Raw genomic sequence first — 22,724 nt, forward strand, 5'->3', positions numbered from 1 at the left:
TCTATGTGGACCAAACGGCTTAATGCCTGAATGACTATTTGAGGGAGCATTCAAACAATTTAAATAAACCGGGTGGTGGAGCGCACATTGCAAGGCCTGCTCATGTGAGCCGTGCTTTCGCACATTATGATCCTGGGCAGGAGTAGCAACAAAACAGCACATGAGCTCACGAAGGTATATATTATCAGAAAGATTGTGTACATGTTAGTAGCACTCCAATTGCCTTAATTCCCCAGAGATGCACTTGTTTAATGCCGATTTGTAGTATTACTAGACAAACTAGCACTGTCACAGCATGCGCCTCTTGCGTGTGCGCAAAATTTGTACCCTATGTTCTATCTTTTGAATCATTATATCAGTTGGTAGTTCGCACTTTCATGTGTCCTTCCTCTATAAATATCTTTTTGCGCACAAAAACAATGTGCAGCAGACTTCACCAACTTTCCCAAGACGAAGTCGAAGAAAATCTCCTTCAGAGATTTTCTTATTGTAATGAGAATTTGTCACTCCACGGCACTCTGTTCGAACAAAGTCTTCACTGATAAGATGGGAGAAAAGAAAGGTTATAGAGGCAAAAATTGTCACATTATCACCCACATATATTCCCTAATGCAGTGCCTAAAAGATTTTTTTTTGTTGGACAAGATGATCAGGGTAAGGCTCAAAACCTGTGAGCATTCTTTTGCACAGATGAAGGGATTAACCAAACAAGCCCTGCGAAGTCAAGGAAGATTCATACACTGGAAACTTGGCATTTGCTTGAGTGGCATGCATGGACTTGCAAACCGACTTCGGTCATATTAGCGTGCATCTCACATCCATAACCTAATGCAGGTTCCTGCAATAAGGGCCAAACAATGAAATCTTCCTTAGCTCAGTAAGATAGCCTTCATTGCGGTGAGGCTACCTTATGTCACGCTGAAAGCTTCCTTATTGAGGGGCCCTCGGTGAAGGCTTCCTTGGCGCTTCCTCAGCATAAGGTAGCTCCAAAGCTACCTTCATGCGTCCTTACGCCCCTCCTGGCCCTGAACGAGCGCTTCACCTTACTGCTTAACCACGTGACGTTTGCTTGCGCATGCGCGCTGTCGCCCACCTGCGGAGAAGCGCCAGCACGGTAAGTCTTCCCAGGCATGTTCGTTTCAGTCACGCGTGCGGCATGAAAGCGTTGCTAGGCGTTGCTAAGCGTTGCACGACTCCGGCGTGCCAGCGTTGATGGAGCACTTAAAGTTTCGCACTGTAATGCGCTACTTTTATGCGAAGCATATTAACGTAGGTTGCGGGCCTTCGCGCGACGCCCGGCGGTGGCCACCATTGACCCTGAAGTGGGGTCACGTGACATGACGTCACGTGATGACGTCACACAGGCTGCAGATGGGGCCTCATATCGCGCCGTCGGTCGCCTCCCGGCGGTGGCCACCATTGACCCTGAAGTGAGATCACATGATGTGACGTCACGTGATGACGTCACACCGGCTGCAGATGGGGCCTCATATCGCGCCGTCGGACGTCGCCCGGCGGAGGCCTCCACGCTTTGGTTCGCGCCGTCGCGCGCGACGCGGCGGCGGCGCCACCATCGCTGCATCACGTGATATGTGACGTCACGCCAGGGATGAAGCAGCGCGCGCCCGCCGTCGCGTCAGTCTCTGTGCCCGCAACAACGCCAGCGTCTTTGCGCCGGGCGTGTATGCGGTCAAGATGCCTCCAAGCGCTAAGGATACGCTAAGGTTAAGCCCAGTGGATGCGAAGCATCCACTGGGCTTAACCTTGCTAAGCCTCCAATTTTTCTAAACTTTAGTAAACAAAACTAGAAGAAAGCGTCCACGGTTCTCTATATTAGCTCTTCAATTTAAAGATTGTGCCACGATACAACATTTTTTTATAGAATAATGGTGTTCGCGTAAAGATTTTAAGGGATAATCTCGAACCCAGACATGCGGCAACCGCTCCTTACGTGAGGACGGGTGAAGGGAGCTTTCAGAGTACGCGTGCTTCCTCCATCGGCCCTTGGCTGTTAGGAGACCTCACGTAAGGTTAGCAAGCGCTCGAAGGAGAGGAACTGTTTCATTGTCTGGGCCTAAACCTACATCGTGTTTGAGAACAATTTGCGAGGAACATTTGCGCAAACCTGGTACCTCACATAGCGCCATCAAAAGAAGCAATACTAAATAGCAGCTTAGCAAACTAGCTGGAAGAAATTTAAGAAAATTTCTTTATCTTCAAGACAATCAAGCTTTGCAACAAAATTGAGCCAGAGTAGAACTATAAGTGGCTGGGCCACTTTCTGCAATATTTGTCTTCATAGTTTACATTGGGGTTTCTGAACATGTACCTTTTGAACTGTGGTGAGCAGGTGCTCTAGCAAGTCGCGATTCGCTAGCCGCCAAAATCTGAAATAAACAAGGAAACAGTATGAACATGCAAGACAAGAAACAGTAGAGGTAACTGCAACATCGAGTGCCATATAAATATCGCAACAGCTCAATTATTCAGGCAATATCTGCAACAGCAATCCTACGAAAGATGAAACAAATTTTTTTTTTCGCGATCGATGCACTACACTAAGCGGCAACTGCGACAACAAGCACTTAGAGCGAGTTTAAACGTTTTTACCATAAGAGAAAAAAGTGCTGCCAAACTGAGAGCCCACATATGCCTCATTCACAAGAACAAATTCAACAAACAAGAGCAACATCACTAAAAAACGTAATAGGAGCTGCACAAGACCACACTACCAATCATAGACGCACTGCAAGGCATATGGAAACGAGCTGCTCCAGCGTTGCGCCCAAGTGTCGCTCGAAATCGCAAGCTCGAACACCATCCGGTTCTTCCTGCGTAACTAACTAGAACAACATTCTAGTAAACAATACAGTAAAAAAACCGTAAAATTCTGTTTTAGCTAAGCTGAAAAGCTGAAGGAGCTCTAGCAGCACGCGCAAAACTATAAGCCGGAACACGCCATACTTGTTTAAACAACGTCATCATAACTGTGACATCACTTTCGTGCGTGCAGCAGCGTTTTAGTATGGCACTTCGCTTCTACCACGCGCGTGATAACTAAAACGTTAAAATCGCCCACCGCTCCGCTGTGGCTTAGCGGGGTAAAGCCCCTCAATTTTTCAAAAGTAGCGCCATTCTTAGATCTTTCCGCCACCCCGCTCACCCTGGCGCGTCCTCCTCCACGCCTCCTGTCGCCCCAGCCACCTCCGCTCCCCCATTGGACAATCTGTGTCTAGTGGCAGCAGGCGCCGCGCTTTTGTATGTATTTTTCTTTCCAGCGCGGAGCAGGCGCCGCGCTTTTGTATATTTTTTTTCTTTCCAGCGCGCGCCGACCTCCATTGTTGGGCCTGCGCGACGAAAGTATGGCAGGCGGACTCAATGAGCGCGTTAGCGTAATAGAATGTGCAGGGCCGACAACTTAATTGCGATGCCATGCTGCTGCGGCTTCAGTTGCCGCAAGGGACACAGCGAGGGCAAAAAGCTTTTTGCTTTGCCGTCCGGCGGGCGCAACGCGAAAAGAAGTGTGGATTCGCAGGATCGAGCGGGCTGACTTCGAGGAATTGGCAAAGAACGCACGGCTTAGTGAATTAAGGGCCACGGCTACTCACAACCTCTTATTTTGAGCCTAGTTCACGCCTTCCGCTTCGAAAAAGAGTGTGTTCATGCTCTGCGTGGGTTTTAGCGCGTTGTTTGACTTTATTTTTTTCGAATGTGCTCTCTTTGTTTTATGTAGTTTCGTCTTGCGGTGAAATGCACGCATCTGCAGCTGGCCTGTTACATAAAAGCGACTTTATTCAGGGTGTGTTTTGAGCTCCACCAGAAGTTAGCACATTCTCGACGCTTTTGCAAGGCTCACTATGACTTACGATGCAGTCTTTTAGCTTCGAATGTACGCCCACATGTACTGATTTGATTTGTGGAGATTAAGGTTTTTAACGTTCCGAAGCGACTAAAGCTAGGATGGAGGCCGTAGTGGATGGCTCCGGATAACTTTATCTAGATCGCCTAGGGATGTTTAGCGTGCACTTTGATTGTAGAGTCGTACGTGGGCCGGTAAATTCCTCGTTGGCGTTTCATAATACTCGCGTGCTAGCGCTGCTTTAGAAGTTGGCGCCTCGGCGCAATTGTATTTCTTCAATAAATTTTATTGACTAGTTATAACAACTTGTCATTATTTCATATTATTGACGGCGCACCAAAGCTAGAACCAGGGCTGGATGGGGCTCGCCGAAGCCTGTGCATGCCAAGGGGGTATAAGATCGCGGACAGCCAATTTTGTATGCGAACACTCCCTGCGACGCCTGCATTAGTGTAACGTTACGTGCTCTTCGGAGGCCTCCTTTAGCCATTACATGTGCCCTCCGGGAGCAGTACTTGTAAAAAAAAACAATATATCGTCACAATTACCAAAGCACCCCGCAATAAAAAAAACGGCCCTGTTGCCAGGCATTGCAGACCGCACACAGCCGGAATCTCTCACGCGCCGACCGAACAAAAGTGTTCTGCAGGTACGTGAATGAACCTACGAAACCACGTACACATACTTTCATGCTGTCAACACCTGAAACTTTGGTAATTACGCGCGTGTTTGAGTACACCGCGTGCTTGCGTCGTGTTTCAGCAACACGAACTCTCAACGTCGCGCGCTTTACGCTATAAATACGCCTTGAATAATGGTCATTTTCTCTATTTCTTCCGCAATTACAACACGAAATTCTAAAGGCCAGTTACCGACTGAAGAAGAAAGATCTCGATTGAAAAAACTGCTCCGAACTTTCTCCGAAACGCAGAAAACGAACTTTTCTGCGGATTTACCTCCCGTAGCGTGTTAGCCGTCGTCTGCTACGGCAGGCCCATCACCAGCGACGCCACGATCAAGGCCGCGCCGAGCGGAGGAGGAGGGAACCGAATGGCACTACTACAAAGTAACACCGTACTGTAGCGCTACTTTGGGAGATTGAGGGGCTTTATAGACCAGAACACGCTAGTCTCGCACCCAGACTAACCGAACGCATACTCTCGCACCCGGGTTGCCCGATCGACCGGCGCTATTTTGTACTGGGCTGCCAAAGTGTGTTCGCCGGCGACCAGTAGACATGGCAAGCGCCAGCTCTAGGGCTCCAAAGTGCGGAAATGTGCCCGTTCACATGGATCCAAAGTAGAAGAAGTCATCTGGGCATCATTGCGTCGTGTGTGGATGCCAAAACAACCAGCGGAAAAGGAGCAGGTTGCTTAGCGCTGTTTGCGAAGAGCACAACACACGTAGGGAATCGTGCCGGTGCGGTGTTTTCAGCGCCGGTTTCCATCTGCAACGAAGAATGCCAAGCTGCGCCACCGGTGGATAGCTGCAGTGAATAGGAAGAACTACCAACCCAGTGAAAATGCACGAGTGAGTATTCGATCTGTGTATATTGTGGTGCCACGTTCAACTTTGCGCCCTGCAAACGTAATACGCAGGTTTGCTCCAAGCACTTTCTGGGCAACAAGCCTACAGAGCAGAATCCCGCGCCGGTGCTTCGCCTTGGCTATAACAAAAAGGCAAGCCTTTTCGTGTTTTCATTCAGGCAGAGCTCCCGACAGTTAAGCGGAACAGCTGAGTTTGCGGTTAGCGATACTTGCAGCTGGTGCACGGAATGACCATTAAGCGTGAACGACAAGTTGTAGGCCTTGCTGGTGAGCGTTATTGCTAATGAAAGTAAACCGAAGTCTGCTCGTCACGTAGCATGCGTCCACAAAAACGTAAACGACGACTACTCGTCGCCGAAGGTGTTCTTGCAGCGCACCTACCTTTACGAGCTGGTGTTGCAGGTGTCATTCGTAACGAATTCATTTGAGCCTCCTGAGCTCTAAACTGCGTGCGGGCTGTTATGCGGGGCAAAGCGCAAAATATTTCCGTTCATATGGCGAGGAAAATAAGGTGCTTAATTATTCTTGTATTTTGTAACAAAATTTTGATTGTTCTCACTAATTTTTTTGCTGTTTTCTTTTCTAAGGGAGCGCCAACAATCCGATGGCCTCGCACAAGTGAAACAGGTCTTGTACCAGGTAGCTGCAGTTGGTGGGGCTAATTTCTTGGAATGCAGGTGCGGTTGTTGTCTTGTACCAAAGGGGTCCTGATGATGCAGCTTTAAGTAGGGATGGTAATTTTACGTGCCCTGTCATGGTTTGTGCAACTGTACAACACCTGCATCTGTCATGCTCGCCCTGTTATACGGGCTTTGACTGCACATGTAGTTGAACATTATAACTACTGTAGTACCTCATTTTCCAATGAGTGCAGGTTTAGCATCATATGCTGCTTGTTCGAGTGCTGTAGGCTTTTGTTCTGAATGTTGTACTCTTAAGTGGTTGCACGATACAATTCGCCTGGTGTATTTTCTATTTCATTTTGAGAGGACTTTATATCTTCGCAAAAGTGATGGCATGGGAAAGAACTACAGCCCTTCTTACTATAACATCTCTATTTTGTTTTCAGTGTGCAGGTGGTGAAGGGCAGGCGTCTGCTAACCAGGCAGTCAAACGACCTCGCCAGTTGGTTGCCAAGCGCGGCCAACCCAGTAGAGACCATTACAAACAAGACCAAACTGAAAGTGCAGATGACAGTGTTCTGCGTGCTTTAATAATGTATGGCACCAACACAGTGCTGTAAATTCCTTCACAGGTTACGTGCCAAAAAGCTCACAGGTGTTCTAGCATATAGCGCGCGGTTTGTACAAACGTAATAGCGTACCTACCCGATGTATTCGCTTCTGCAGTCTGCACAGCACTCAGTGTGGCTATTGCGGACTTGCATGAGGTCTTGAAGTTTTATTGAATCCAGACAGCGAAAATGACAGGTTAGAAAAAACGCGAAACACGCCTTCCGCCCAGCTAAAAGCCCAAGTTTCGCTTTCGCGCCGGGTCGCATCTCCCGGCGTGGCAGCCCAGGCCTGCTACTTCGCGGCGATTGGGATAGATGGCGCGACCGGCGCTCATAAATATGGCGGCGCCCTTTGAATTAACGGTGTTCTGGTGTATAGACGAGGCAACCTAAAGTTTGCCCGCGCGACAACAGCGCCGAATGCTCCCCTAGCGGACCGATGGAAGTTTGGAGGGTCGTCGCTGCGCTAGCGCTCGCCTGTGTTCTGTACGGCGGGAGCGCTCGTGCGCGTGGATTTTGCGACGCCGAGTGCGACCTCATCAGCCAGGAAAGGTGGCACGCAATACTGATGTGTTGTTGATTGCTACATCAGCCTCGAAAACACGAAAGGTCCTACGCCGCCCGTGAAGTTCTACAGATTTCCTGGGAAGTGGTACGAGAAGGACAGACGACAAGCATAGATAACTGCAGTGCGCCGAGTCAAGTAAGTCTCATACTTTCGCATTCGCGTGTAATATCTTGAAAGCGGAATAGTCATATGCCTGTTTTTAGTGCACGGCCGTTTGTTTAGTCGTGTCGCGTTGTTGAATTGTGGTGGCATCCGCCGTTTGTTAGCGGTAAATGCAGGCGTGTTGCGCCGCTAAGCTCTACGACGCGTGCTCGATTCCCAGCCACGGCGGCCGCATTTCGATAGGGGCAAAATGCAAGAACAGCCTTGTTACCGTGTGCTTTGATTTTTGTGCACGTTAAAGAACCCCCAGAGCTTAAAATTATTCCTGAGACTCCCCATTACAGCGGGCTTCATATTGATTTCGTGGTTTTGGCACGGTTTTGGCACTTGGAACCTCCGAATTTATTTGATTGCACTGTGCCTTCCCTCGCGATTGGCATGGACGAGCTCAAGAGAATTATTTCCTTTTTCCAAACGCTGCAACTTGAATTACTAGTTGTGCAGGTAACGAAAGGGGCCGCGCGCTACTTGTGTGTGGTATCAGACCGTATTTAATGCAAGCCGCGGTCGTCGCGTGCGTCGGGAAGCGGCAGATCGGAAAGCAGCCGCTCGAGACGTGCGCGTTATGCTTGTTGTTTTCCCATGCTTTCTAAGTATCTAAGTGTGCAAGTATCGTAACTTGTAGTGTTAGCACTCTTGTAGAATAACATATGCACACAATCACATGAACGTTACCTTTGCAAACATATTATTGGGAGTAATTTAATCCCCACAACAAATAGGCACACATACTGTTTCATTCATATGCGATGCAGATGGAAGCGGCGCCAAACAGACCAATGGCAATCACAACAGTCTTCTCAGCAGTCAGCACCACCGGGACATGTGCTTTCCTACTGCAGCGACGCAGCTCTTGAGCAGCGGCAAGACACGTGTGAAACAGACTCCAGAACAAGCCTTTGTGAAGTGACGGAACCGTCAAGAAGCAGCCCAATGGATCTGCAGTCATCGAGTAGTATGACAACAGAAGTTCCTGCTGCCAGTGTGACTTATGTTGTAATTGAAATAAATGTGGCTAAATTTCTGAACATAGTGCGTACCTCTAACTCGACGTCGTCTACGATCTTGTGGGACACCTGTGACACGCACTTGGCTTTCACTATCACATCACCGTCCACAATTGGTTCAACGCCGTACACGTTCGGAAGCAGACGCTCCCCTATCGTGAGGTTGCCGCCACGAAAAAAAGCTGTCGTCGTCGGCAGCCTTCTTGAAACCGCACGGCAATCTTTGCATGGCTGTTGCGCAAGCAGGCGATCTGCCGCCGTCGAAAACGGAGCGCCGTGAGCACGAGCAGCGAAGAAAAGCGCGGACAACACAATGTAAACAAAGCGGAGACTGCGCCACGGCGCGACCGCCCGGCCTGACGCTTCCACATTGGGGGCGCTGTCAAGAGGCGCAGTAGCGCCGCCTGGCCATGGTTTTCTTGTCTATAGCGGGGCAGCTCGGAGCGGAGCGTACCGTAAACACGCTCAACTAAAACACTCTACTGTTGGCGCGCGCGTTTTGAACGCTAGCTGGCACGCGCTACGCCTACTGCGCTACTCAGCGCTTTTTTGTTGCTTCTGCTGCTCAATCGCGCGTGGCCTTAGTGCGGAATCGTTTATTTAATTGCGATGATTGCGAACGATCTTTGCAAGCCTCCATTGAATCTGTGCCCCATGCAATTTGATAAAGTAGACGCGAATCGCGTTGTAAATGAGGAAATGTTTATTTGGCGCTATATAAGTGCTCGTTCCGGGCTTTTCGTGCGTTCATCCAGCGTTGTGGCATGAGGTAAGCACCAATAGTTCCCGTATGAAGCGCCACCGGGCGGCATCAGCTGAAAAAAGTAAATTACAAGCATGTGCCTTTGTTGTATTTGGCCCTTATAGGAATACTGCTTGTAGAGGGGAAACGTGCGAAAGTGGTGAATGGGAGACATTACAGACAAAAGCAATTCGCTTTTACATAGATGGCGTCGGAAATACTCTACTCATTCGCTGTACTATTAAGTATGAACAAGGCATCTGATTTCCAAACATTTCCCATTCCCGCGCATTATTTCCTGCACTTTATAAGACCACAAATGGACGAGCGACTGCGAGTTTCGAAGACAACTTGGCCTCAGCCAACGCGATAGTACGTTTCATACACAGAGGTGGCCACAACACAGGCTCTCAGCCAGACCATGCTAGACGCTCGCAGAATTTCTACTCGCACTAAGGAGAAATGCGTGGGTGCAAAGCCTATTTTAGTCGTTCACAAGACAGAATTTTTGAGAACTTGGTTTTTGAGCTCCTCGGAATTATCTTGTGCGCGTTCTGCCGGCGCAAGCAACACACTCCAGTGTTATCACTCTTGGCAATCGCTCGTCGACAAGCGTGAGTACCGAAAGATGGTACGAGGTAGATGTACACTGATAGCGAAGGTTCCATAGAGGCCCGTTGGTGGAAAAAAAATTGGAGGACGCTTAAGCTTCGCCTTCAAGAGTGGAACGCACCGGCACCGAGAGCGGCGCTGCTGCGCCGGCGTTGAGAGCGCCGCATGCGAAGCAAAATTCTATTAGCGGGTGGTACCCCTCTCCCATCTCTCGCTCGCGCCGCCTTGATTGCCTCCTGCACTGCGCGTGTTTGGGCACGTTTCGTGCCGCGCGCGGTGTGTGCCTACGTGTGTGCGCGTGGACATTTCCTTCGAAGGGCGGTGTAGTCTGTTTCACATTTAGGGGAAAACTCGACGCGCATTGCATCGCGATGCGGCGAGTGCTTGAGTCAGGCAGCGGCAGCAGCTCGCGCAGATGCTCGAGGGGCGGGATCTTGAACGGCATCGTCTGATACGGCGGCGCGCGCTGGCCGCATTGTCGGGAAACGTTCTACTGTCAGGTGCAGGGCGCCGATCACATCGTTACTGCGTGAAATGAGCCGGTATTCTTTGCTAAGCGTTGCGCGACGCCCACTGATATGCCTCGAATGTAAGTTCATCGCTGCAGGGCAGTCATAGACGACGTACTGATTCCATACATTCTTGACGGCCCGTTTCTGGAAGGCGACTATATATTCTAACGCGATAGGACGCCGATCCACACTGCTCGTGCTGTGCAAGAACTGCTAGAAGAGCGCGCACTCACTCTCTTGGAGCGGCCGCCTCAATCCCCGGGCGCCAACATCATTTAAAATGTCTGGGGCTCGTTGAAAGTATTGCTGGCGCAACATCCCCTCTATCAGTCGCCCGAGGATAGGCTTCGATCCACCATCGTCAGCGACTGAGACGTGCTGCGAATGAACACATCCCTGATCAAGTCATTCTACACTTCACTGCCTTCCAGGATGAGCGCTGTCATCGCTGCCGCTGGGGACATGACGAGACACTAACTGAAGTTCCGAGCTTGACGTGTCCAATTCCCCACCGGCGGGCAGGGTCTGTCTGGTGTAGCGAATGATTGTCGAGAAAAATCACTTCCAGCTCATTGTCTGAACCTAAAACGTTCATTTAATCGTGTCCGTTTGTTTTACCGTGTTCGACTCCCATTGTTGAGTGCTTTGTTTTCCTTTCGAGTCAAACAAAGGCTGAGCACGTTGCGCGCACATCTTGGTGCGTTTTGTCACTGCTCATTACGGTAGCACACACAGTGAAGAAATATACGTGCACACGCTCAGTACTCCGGCCTTTCGAAAGAACAAATGAACCATGTTGTCAAAAGAAGTTTGTGGAACTCCATTATCGCCAATCACGCCAAGGATCGCCAAGGATCAGAGTTTGGCGACGCACAACGTTTAGTAAAGAATATCAGCTCAGTTCCCGCAGTACCGATGAAATCGCTGCACTGCCCCTGACAGTACCACGCTTCCCGAAAATGCGGCCAGCGCGCGCCGCCGTAGAGGACGACGCAGATCACGACACCGCCCCTCAAGCGTGTGCGCCTGCTCGAGCTGCTGCCGCCGCACGACTCCATTGCTTGCCGCATCGCGATGCAATTCGTTCCGAGTTTTCCCCTTAGTGTGAAACAAACTGCACACGCTATATATGCCTTTAAGAAGATCGGTACGCTTGACGATTATTTTTATGGCCGCAATGCGGCGAAAGGGCAGCGTCTGCTTAACCATGTAAGGGACGCTGAGCAGGTAATTGGAAACGACATCGTATGTGCCGCCGGAAAAATCGTCAGCACATACGACGCGGCACATACATACGGCACCTGCGAGCTGAAGTCATTTTTGCAGTTTCTCACATTATGTTTGCTACAAATCCGGGTTGTCTCTGATGGCGACAACGGACTTCTATCGACACTGTGCGGAAATAAACAAGATATATCGCTGCATAGCACAAGTACGACATGCGCACACAACTTTAACTAGTACTTCCCCTACAATATGGAATAGAGGCAGCAATGTAGACAGCTTGGCCATTTTTTAACAGTACTCAAGAGACGGAAGTTGAAAGTATTATTAATCATTCCTGCTTCAGCAATGCCGGCGCGACCAAGACGCGGGTGTGTATCGTCCAGTAACCCGATCGATCGGTGCAGTGGTGAAGCGCGAATGAACTCCGGTCATGTTCAGTGCATCATGCACATATTCAATTTCTCGGCACGCGTGAACTTCGGCCACTGGTGGCGCATACAACAGACGTGGTTTCCATTCTTGGGCAGCGCACACACAAACGAAACACGAGAAAGAAGACAGGACAAGCGCTCGTTGAACTTAAAGTTTTTATATGAATAAAAGGATTATGTACCGAGTAATTATTAATTTCACGTGGGTTACATATAGAAACCGTCATACACTCAGGAGTGATCAATGAACGAGCTCGCTTCGTTTGCCAGATGTTTACTTCGCTCGGCGCACCGCAGTAATCCATGTCTGTCGTCTGCTTCTTTCGTACCATTTTCTTGTGAATCGGCAGAATTTCACTGGTGGCATCAACCTTTTCATGTTTACATTGCTGTCGTGACAGTTAACAACACAATAATAATTTCCGGTCATCCGAAGAGGCGCCGTCGCAAACAAGAGACGTTTCGCGCGCAGAGCGAACTGAACGCGGGCGCGACCGCCAAGGGAAGCGGCGACGGAAACCTACACCCGTTGGAGATGAAATCGCTCCGCCAGGGGAGAAACGAGCGCTGGCGTTTAGGATGAAACTTGGCGTGCGGTCGTCTATGGGCTACGGCACAGCGACTGCGCTCCCCGCATCGGACGCGGTGAGCGTCGAGCAACGCAGCGTTCGGCGCGGCAACGGAAGGTGCGCATGAGCAAGCGACGCACGCCTGAGCCTTAGAAACAGCTCGTTTCTTAGGCAACACCGCATTCACTAGAGGCGCTTTTGTACCGCTTTGAAGCATCGAACTCGTGGCTGAGTAGTAGTGTCTCCGTCTCACACTCCGGAGACCCTGGTTCGAATCGCACCCAGTCCATCTTGCAAGTTGTTTTTCATTCATGAAATGCCTGCTGGGATTTATCGCTCACGGCCAACGCCGCCGACGCCGGCTTTTCTGCGACACGAGCTCCTTAACGCTATCGCGTTAAAATCGCCGCTCATGGGCGCCCCAGCGCCCCTGGATGCTGGGGGGCATGCTTACGTATGCGTGCCGTTGAATGACGTCAAGCTCACGCGTGCTTTGGCGCGACTTATAAACCGGTCTTTTTATATAATCCGCATTTTCGAACCCGTATTGAAGGTTGCTACCTTTCAGCGCGCGTCAACCTTTGCCAGTCAAATGTGCTCGAGTTCCTGCTAGTTATGTCCTTGTTTATGCGTTTATGAGCAACTGTGAACCCAATGAAAGTGACAAGCAAAGAAGGCAGCATAGAAAGGCAGCAACACTTCCAGACATGGGCTAAGCACGCATAATTTCAAGCGAAAATACTCGTGCAAGTACTTTGTCTCTGAGTAGAGCAAGGCACGATCCAGAAAGCACTGGCTCAAGTGCAGAGTTCTCGATAGAGTGTACGGCAAGTATTGTTTTAATTTCACGGTTTATTACATCAACCAAACAAATACAGTGATAAAGCACATCAGAAATTGCATGTCATAGGCAGCACAAATAGTAGCACTGTTTAAGCTGGCTAATCATCCCAATGGTCACAGTGCAGATAGTAAAAAGCTCTGAATTGCCACAAACGTTGCCATGTAGGAAATTTAATTGTACAGAAAACAATGCTACGACAGCTTCAATTCAGGCAAGAATGACGCGAAATAAGTAGGTGCATCAAGAAACACATGGAACATAGGGCACTGGGATTACTCTTCACATTTCATTTCTTCCTCTAAAAGAATATAGCAGCTATGTTTACCCCTGGAAGACATTGTTAAAGACAGTTTTAGCATTAACAAACCTGCTAAACGCATTAGCATTTCACCATAAACAGAGCTTGCTGTACCTCCAGACTTGCTTCTGGTCGCTAACCAGAGTATTTTGAAGCAGTTCTAATTCAACTAAAGCATACATGATGTACACCTTAAAGTGAAATGCAAGGTCATTCACATGACAGCGAAGCATATATCACCGTACTGTACCTTACAATATAGCCAGATAAAGCTCAAGCGCAGTTCTACGTTTTTTTTTTTGTCATCTCGTCGTGCTGCAAAAGATCCTGCTAAAAGCTCGAAGGAGATGCAGCAAGCCTGTTTAAAGGCTGCTTTGTAGCCAATGGTGCTGAGTGGTAGTTATGAAGACGCGGTTGATTTAGTTATACATGTCAGCACGAAACCGCAGGGGGCGGGAAGGTGGAAAGATTGACCCCAACATCACGGAAACCGGTTGAATCCATTGCCAGAAGGGTCTCCTTTGAGAGGCATTCGACTTATCAGAATAGAGTTTTATACGGCAATAATGCACAAGTACATAGGGGACACTTGAAAAGGCTAAACATCGCATAAAAATACAGTAAAAGAGTGGCATAGTGGAATGAAGGATGAACGATGTCGCATTGCTAAACTATTGCCCCTGAAAGCAACCATGTCACGTCGTATCAAAGCAAAATGCACAAGAAAAAATAATATAGAATATAGCCAAGCTATCAACCAGAAAAACCATTTGCAGCCCTTAAACCAACCTAAACAGATCGTTCGCACACACTGGAAAATAGCTTGCAACTTCACAAAACATTCAGCCAGTTGCTCAGGAATTGTATCCTTTTCAAGTGCATAGCCACGGTGCTTGCTTGGCAGTTTTCCGTTTAGTCGTTTCACTGTGGAGTTCACGATTTTTTCTGCGCGCAAGCCAATGCAACCTCCTCCTGACGAACAGGACAAACAAACCATCATAAACATCATTACCACATACAGTTAGCGATTTTTCTACCTTGGCATGAAGCAACAAACACAGGTCATGCCGTACATGTTCTTTTTCCACAATATCGGAGGCAGATGCGATAAAAAACTGCTCCCGAGCATTGATGAATGCTACAAAGGAGGGTGCAGGAAATGGCAGGCTCCCAAAGTCCGCTTCCCCAAGTTTTTGCACGCTCAAGTACAAGATAACTTGGCTTTGATCGGTAAAGGCTGCGTTCTCTTGCCTATACTCAATGCTACCCTGTAGCACACCTGTGGCCATTCATAAACATATACACAATGCAGCCCACAAAATAGACAACGTTGTTCTCTACCATTGGAGATGGATAATCATAAGGCAGTAATTCGACTGCAGCTAGCAAAAATGTGGTAGGTGTACTGAGAGAAGGAGCAAGATTAGAAAAACAAACTGGGAGAGTGGCCAGAAGTCTAGACATGTCTTCAGCACAGTTGCTGCTTTCCGACAGTTTGAAAAGGTTGCTAACTAAAAGATGTTTAAATGCCGCCTGAAACTGCCAGCAAGACGAGTTGCTGTTCGTTCCAGATTTTAACATAACTATTGCAAGTGTGTTTTCAAGCGCATCCTGGTTCAGGGGTCTGGTAAGGATGTATGCCAAAGCATAGCGAGAGGCCGGGTGGTCCCATAACAGCAGCAAAGCCCTGATAGCTTGGCAGAATCCATGGATGCAAAGAGGCTGCCGTGCACAGCCTAGAACTTTGATATTCTCGAAAACTGCAATGCACTCCTCAAAAAACTCTTTATGCACAGATCCTGCACACATTGCAGATGCATACGGAGACTTTCCCCACTTCTGTGAAATATTTAAACAATCGAACACCCTGTCGATCCTCTCAATAAATCTGGCCGTGAAAGAAATTTCAGGGTAAAACCCAACCCTCAGTGGAGGGCGTGCAAGCCACACCTGCAGAGACCTAACAGATGGAAGTCTTAGGAGTGTCCTACAATATCTGTAACGTTTTGGACTGTGAAAGTATAAACCTAAAGCAAAGGCTTTGTTTTGGCTGCACCATCGACGGCCAAACTGGCTGACATTACGCATCTTCAGCTGAGCCTCGACAAAAGCAGCAACAGCTGGAGTTAAATGCTCACGCAGACGCTCTACTAGTTCCGCAGTGGTCTTCATGCGACGGCGTTGAAGCAGCAGTTCTTGTAGCCTCTTGTTGCGGTCATGGAGTCGGCTGAGCTTGGCTCGAAGTTTCTGAGGAGGCCGCCTTTCGTTGTTAGAAGCTGGTGAAAGTTCCTGAAGGGTAGAGAATCGACAGAAGAGCAATAAGTTGCTGCGTCTGGTTTATCATAGCTCCCTGTTCTCTTGCAGCAGCAAAAAGTGTGCAATATTGTGAAAGTGTTTCAAAATCACTAACCTTCATAAGAAAGAGGCTAGGCGCTGAGCGGAACTCGTGGTGACAGCGCAGCACTCGCTGGCAGTGTTGTGACCTCCCCTGTCGTGTCAGGTTCCAGAGATGAAATGCTCGCTTCAGAGCTTGGTTGTGCATACGTGTGGTCAGCTGCGACCGCAGGATAGAGAAAACAGAATACAGTGGCACCACAGTTCTCAAAGTGGAGCCAGAAACCCAACAAATAACTGAGCCCTACAAGCTGAATTAACACTTACACTGAACCATCATCAAACCAGTGGCGTGGAAACGAGCTTGGTTGGCCGTAGTAATGGCACCATCTGAATCTGCATAGCGCAGAGTCAAGAAATTGTATCATCTTTCTTAGCCATACCATAGCCTCCTTTATACTCTCTGTGCCTGTCAGCACAACGTGATAACAATGGAGCGGCGCCGCCTCCGTTCTCACGGCTGGGGGCCACACTGACATAGGTATCGGGGCACCCGCGACGACGACCAAAAAGTCGGCTAAATGCGCCGGCTAAGCGCGGCGCCACCATTTGCCACACGCAGAACATTTAATAATACATATGTTGTACATTCCTCTATTTTACTTAAACGGCTGACTTATCCTCTACGCATAACGGATAATTATCGCATTTGATTGTCGAGGCATGTGAAATATTCAAAATTTCATGCAATGTGCATACTGCACAGTATCTGCAGGCTTCGAGTGACTCCTGACACCAGCAAAAAATGAAGATGGGGCTATACTAATCCAGGTACGACCAAATTAAGAAGGTCCCCTAAGCTTTAATAAAGACGCTCCCTCACCAGAAGAGGAATTGGCCTCCCTGCCGCAGTATTCGGCCTATACTTGCCGAATGTCTCCTACAATTAACCCATGGCACTTTGTCCCCAGCAGCTGCGGAGCGCCTGGCCTAGGCGGCGGTCAGACCTGTAACGCACAAGAGGGTGCTAAGAATATCTGGGTCCGGACAGGCAGCCAATGGAACCTGACCCTCTCAACCTTTACTTGCCGAACTCTGTCGAGTGAAGCTAGCTTAGCAGGACTCTTTGAGGAACTATCAGACATTGTTTGGGATATCATGAGCCTCCGTGAAAATAGAAGAACTGGTGAGGATTATAGATTCCTGAATAATGGACATGCCCTCTCCCAGATAAGAAGCAATATGCGTAGGGTTCCTAATCCATAAGGGCATAGCGGGCAACATTGAATAATTCTACAGAATTAATGAGAGGTAACTGTAGTCGTAATCAAACTTAATAAGATGTATAGATTAAAGGCAGTACAAGCCTACGCTCCAGCAGTTAATCACGACGATGATCAAGTAGATCAGTTTTATGAAGATGTTCAATTAGCGATGAGAAATGTGCACAATCAATATACTGTAGAGATGGGCAACTTCAGGCTGGCAACAAGCAATTGTTGTTGGCAACAAGCTCCAACACGGATTCTTCAGTGGGCTCGGCGAAAACGCAGGAAGCAGAGCGTTAACCATGCGTCCCGTATTATTGTTCCAGGTGGCTTTGCTGCCGATCGTTACAGCTTCTTGGACATCGCAGAATCATACCTGCGCTGCGCGTGCTCGTGGAACAAGCGGGAACTTCGCCCATCTGGCAATCAGTTGGACATCAGCTTTCCTACAAGATACCGGCAGCGCATGCGTCACATCGGCCAGTCCAGAACGTATAAAAGACCAGCTCCAACACGGATTCTTCAGTGGGCTCGGCGAAAACGCAGGAAGCACAGCGTTAACCATGCGTCCCGTATTATTGTTCCAGGTGGCTTTGCTGCCGATCGTTACAGCTTCTTGGACATCGCAGAATCATACCTGCGCTGCGCGTGCTCGTGGAACAAACGGGAACTTCGCCCATCTGGCAATCAGTTGGACATCAGCTTTCCTACAAGATACCGGCAGCGCATGCGTCACATCGGCCAGTCCAGAACGTATAAAAGACCAGCTCCAACACGGATTCTTCAGTGGGCTCGGCGAAAACGCAGGAAGCACAGCGTTAACCATGCGTCCCGTATTATTGTTCCAGGTGGCTTTGCTGCCGATCGTTACAGCTTCTTGGACATCGCAGAATCATACCTGCGCTGCGCGTGCTCGTGGAACAAGCGGGAACTTCGCCCATCTGGCAATCAGTTGGACATCAGCTTTCCTACAAGATACCGGCAGCGCATGCGTCACATCGGCCAGTCCAGAACGTATAAAAGACCAGCTCCAACACGGATTCTTCAGTGGGCTCGGCGAAAACCCAGGAAGCAGAGCGTTAACCATGCGTCCCGTATTATTGTTCCAGGTTAGTTGTGTTCACTCATACCGCAGCGATGAAAGAGGTGTTGTTGTTGCGCCGTGCCCACGGACTTTGATTGCATTAGCCTACGAGTGTTATCATGTGTGCAAATTGTTACTTTGTGGCGATGTAGAATTGAATCCGGGTCCTTCCAATGCTGATATGCTCCAGACGCTGATACAAGTCCAAAAGGCTATTAGGGATGATCTAGCAGAGCTTAAAAAGCGGTTGGAAGACGCCGAAAAAAGCGTCAATGCATTCTCGACCCGAATGGCCCGCCTTGAAACAAATGTCAGTGAAATAGCCCAAAAAGTAGACAATTGTGAAACCCTTAGCAATTCTGTTGAAAAACTTCAACAAACACTCGTATTGCAACAGGCAAAACTTGTAGAGCTGGAAGATCGCAGTCGGAGATCTAATCTTGTGGTTTTCGGCATAGATGACCGAACAAATGAAACTGAGGCTGATCTGCGACAGAAAGTAATCAAGGAGGTGTTCGAGAACAGGCTTGGTGTAAAGTGTTTGTCTATTGCTAGGATACATCGCCTGGGAAAACATCCTGGAAAGCGACCTGTAATCCTGTTTTTTCAAAATTATATGGAAAAACAAGAGGTGCTACGCAACTGCAAAAAGCTTAAGGGAACGCAGATTTCCGTGCAAAATGACTTCTCTGTCGAAACATTAAGAAAACGAAAACTGTTGTGGCAAACTGCTAAAGCTGATAAAGAACAAGGCAAGAAGGTCGCACTAGTAAACGATAAACTTCGCATCGATTCCCAATTCTACGCATGGGATGACGTTTCGAACACACGTGTTGTTGTCCGATCCGGGAAAGATCCTATACAAAGAGCGTAGCTTTCACAGTCTACTCTTAAGAATCTTCGTGTGCTCTCTTTTAACGCCAGAAGCATTGTGAACAAAGTGGAAAAACTAGAAATATTGCTTTTGACATACGACCCTCATGTGGTTGCTATCACTGAGACGTGGTTGCATGATGGCGTACACGATGATGAAGTTATTCCGCCCGGCTATCAGATACACAGGCGTGATCGAGGCGCACGTGGCGGAGGAGTTGCTGTTATTTCTAAACTCGGTATTGATGTATGTCTGACAAACCAGATTAATGATCACGAAATCCTGTTTCTCAACGTCACTGTTAATGCTGTTACATTTATGCTTTGTGTTGTTTATAAAGCCCCTGAAATGTCAGAATCGTTTCTCGAACAACTTTACGATCATCTTCTTCTAAACCACCCGCGACACGTGATTATTACAGGTGATTTCAACCTTCCAGCTATTAAATGGGATAAATTAGTTTACGGGCAATCTAAATCGAGTGATGTTATTTTAGACACAATGTTAGCTCTGAACCTTGATCAAATTGTCTGTGAACCTACGCGCAACAGTGCTGTCTTGGACTTGTTCTTTGTAAGTGATATGTTTTTAAATGGTGTTATTAGTACTGAATCTGGTATGTCGGATCACAGCTTATTGTTTTTTTCTTGGTCTTATCGAAGGTCCGCAGGGCATTCGAGTACTCATTCAGTGTGCATTAATGACTTTGACCGCGCTGATGATACATCTATCACAGATTACTTAGACACTGCACTAAACCACACTACACATGATGATGTTAATGCCTTGTGGGCACAATTTAAAAAGGCAGCCTTATTCTCAATTGAACAATATCCCATTCCGGAAGGTACGTATGAACCGTAAAAACCCATGGATCTCTAGGGAGATTATCCATATTAAACGTAGACTCAGGCGACTTAGAAAGCGTAGAGAAGTAACACCTGAGACCTTTAATAAACTGAAAAGAAATTTGGCAACTAAAGTAAATGAAGCACGGACATATTACTATCAAGTCACTCTCCCTGCATTCAGTAGAGATGATCCTGCTAAATTTTGGAGATTTCTGGGTCAAGGCAATGAAATGGTAAATAAAATTAAGCTGAACGGGAAATTCGAAACTGACGGCTTTATAATATCGCAGGCTTTTAATATATATTTTCAGAGCGTTTTTTCTCCGTCTAGTGCTTACCTACCCCGACCCGCTATGCTTGATGATATGGACATTCCTATCGTCACAAGGGAAGGTGTCTTAATTATGTTAAGGAACTTGAGCACCAGAAAGAGTATAGGACCAGATCAAATCCCAAATACATTTTTATAGCGCTATTCTATACAGATAAGCGATTTCTTGGCAAAGGTCTTTAATGCATCCTTGCGTAGTTGCGAACTTCCGGACGACTGGAAAATTGCACGCGTAATCCCCATATTTAGGAAAAGTGATAGGTCAATAATTTCTAATTATAGGCCGATTTCTTTAACTTCTGTCTGTTGCAAGTTACTAGAGCATATTTTGGCTCACAATATCCAGTGCTTTTTAGCAGATAATAACGTCTTATCTCCTTACCAACACGGCTTTCGGAAGGGAATGTCCATGACGACACAACTGGTAACAACTATTCACGACTTTTTAGCAGCTCTAGATCTTTCTGGGCAAATTGATATACTTCTTTTGGATTTTTCTAAAGCATTTGATAAGGTTCCGCACTGTAAATTACTTCGAAAATTAAATAACCTAGGATTGCCGCTATATCTTATCAAATGGGTTGAAGCATATTTAACTAATAGAAAGCAGTTTGTTGAAATCAAATCTAGTGTATCTAGGATGCTCAGCGTTACATCCGGTGTTCCCCAGGGGAGTGTTTTGGGGCCATTATTATTTCTTATATATGTAAATGATTTAGTGCAAGTAATCCCTGACTCAGTGTCTATTAAACTTTTTGCGGACGATTGTATTGTGTTTAAAGAAATAACCTGCCATGAAGATCATACGCTATTACAGCGAACTCTCAGCCACATTGAATGCTGATGCGCAGAATGGGACATGGAACTGAACGTTAACAAAACAGTGTTATTAAATTTAACGTGGAAAACTAATCCTAGCGTGTTCACTTACACTATCCATGGCTCTCACATTCAAGAAGTAACTCAATATAAGTATTTAGGGATTACTCTTTCTAGTGATATGACATGGGGAGCGCACATCTCTACAATTTGCGCAACAGCTTTTCGCAAACTATGTTTTTTATAAAGGAAGCTTACAAAGGCAACGGTGAATGTTAAACTTCAAGCATACAATGCCCTTGTCAGACCTAAATTGGAGTATGCATCCGTTGTATGGGATCCCCACACAAAAAAGGATATACACTGCTTAGAACGCCTGCAAAGGAAAGCAATCAGATTTATATTTAATAAATATAAAAGGCTGGATTCTCCAACTAAGCTCATGATTGCGCATAACATTCCCACCCTAGCTGCGCGCAGAAAAATCAGTCGACTAAAACTCTTGCATAATATTTTGTCTGGAAAAATAAATATATCGGTACCCCCATATTTAAAGTCCACCGCAAGAAGACCAACACGTAACACTCACAAACACTCCCTACAACCAATTTTTGCCAGAACAGAGGCTTTTAAGCAGAGTTTTTTCCCACGCACTGTTTCGGACTGGAATAGTCTACCTGAGTTTGTCTGTCAGGCTGATAATTTTGACGAAGCCCTTGTACTACACCTGTCTTAAATATCAACGTAGTCAAACTGTTATTTCTGGTGCAAGTACTACTGTTGTAAATTATTGATGTGCTGTTCTTTTTACGTGTATGTATGATAAATACTGTCCCAGTGAAACCGATGTATTATATTGTCGTGCAAATGTTGTTGGAATTTATTTCTCTGCTGTTATTTTCCCATTTCATTGTAATTCCACTCCTGCTTGGGCCAGATTGGCCTGCAGTATTGTGAAATAAATAAAATAAAAATAAATTGGCAACTACGGCGTGGATTCTAGGAACACTAGGGGAGAGACGCTGGTCGAATTCGCAGAAAGGAATAAGCTTCGAATAATGAACAACTTTTTCAGGAAGCGTAGCAACAGAAAGTGGACCTGGAAAAACCATAATGGTGAAACAAGAAATGAAATTCATTTCATATTTTCTGCTGATCCCAGCATAGTGCAGGATGTAGAAATGATAGGCATGGTAAAGTGCAGTGATCATAGGTTAGTGAGGGCTACGATTCCCCTCAATTTGAAGAGAGAAAGAGTAAAATTAATCAAGAAGAAACAAGTCAACCTAGAGGCAGTAAGAGTGAAAGTAGACAAATTCAGGCTGGTACTTGCAAAGGAATATGCAGCCTTAGAAGAGACAGATGATGACATAGATGCAATGAATGAAAACCTAACTAGGCTGGCTTCAGAGGCAGCAATTGTATTGGGAGGCAAGGCATCAAGGCAAACAGTAAGCAAGCTATTCCAAGTAACAAATGACCTAATAAAGAAACGACAAAGAATGAAAGTGTCCAACTCAAGAAATAAGATAAAATTTGTGGAGCTGTCAA

At 47.2% G+C, this 22,724-nt stretch overlaps 1 long non-coding RNA gene and 1 pseudogene across 1 annotated transcript; one reads left to right on the top strand and one right to left on the bottom strand.

Annotated features, from left to right (window-relative positions):
• Positions 1-7,080: 7,080 nt before the first annotated feature.
• On the top strand, positions 7,081-8,398 carry LOC135896756 (uncharacterized). Its single transcript, XR_010562801.1, has 2 exons — positions 7,081-7,343; positions 8,126-8,398. It is a non-coding gene; the product is annotated as an uncharacterized lncRNA (long non-coding RNA).
• Positions 8,399-14,484: 6,086 nt separating this feature from the next.
• Positions 14,485-22,724, bottom strand: part of LOC139055835 (uncharacterized) — a 53,184-nt pseudogene continuing 44,944 nt past the window's right edge.

This window comes from Dermacentor albipictus, chromosome 2, assembly GCF_038994185.2.
Source record: "Dermacentor albipictus isolate Rhodes 1998 colony chromosome 2, USDA_Dalb.pri_finalv2, whole genome shotgun sequence".
Lineage (NCBI taxonomy): Eukaryota > Metazoa > Arthropoda > Arachnida > Ixodida > Ixodidae > Dermacentor > Dermacentor albipictus.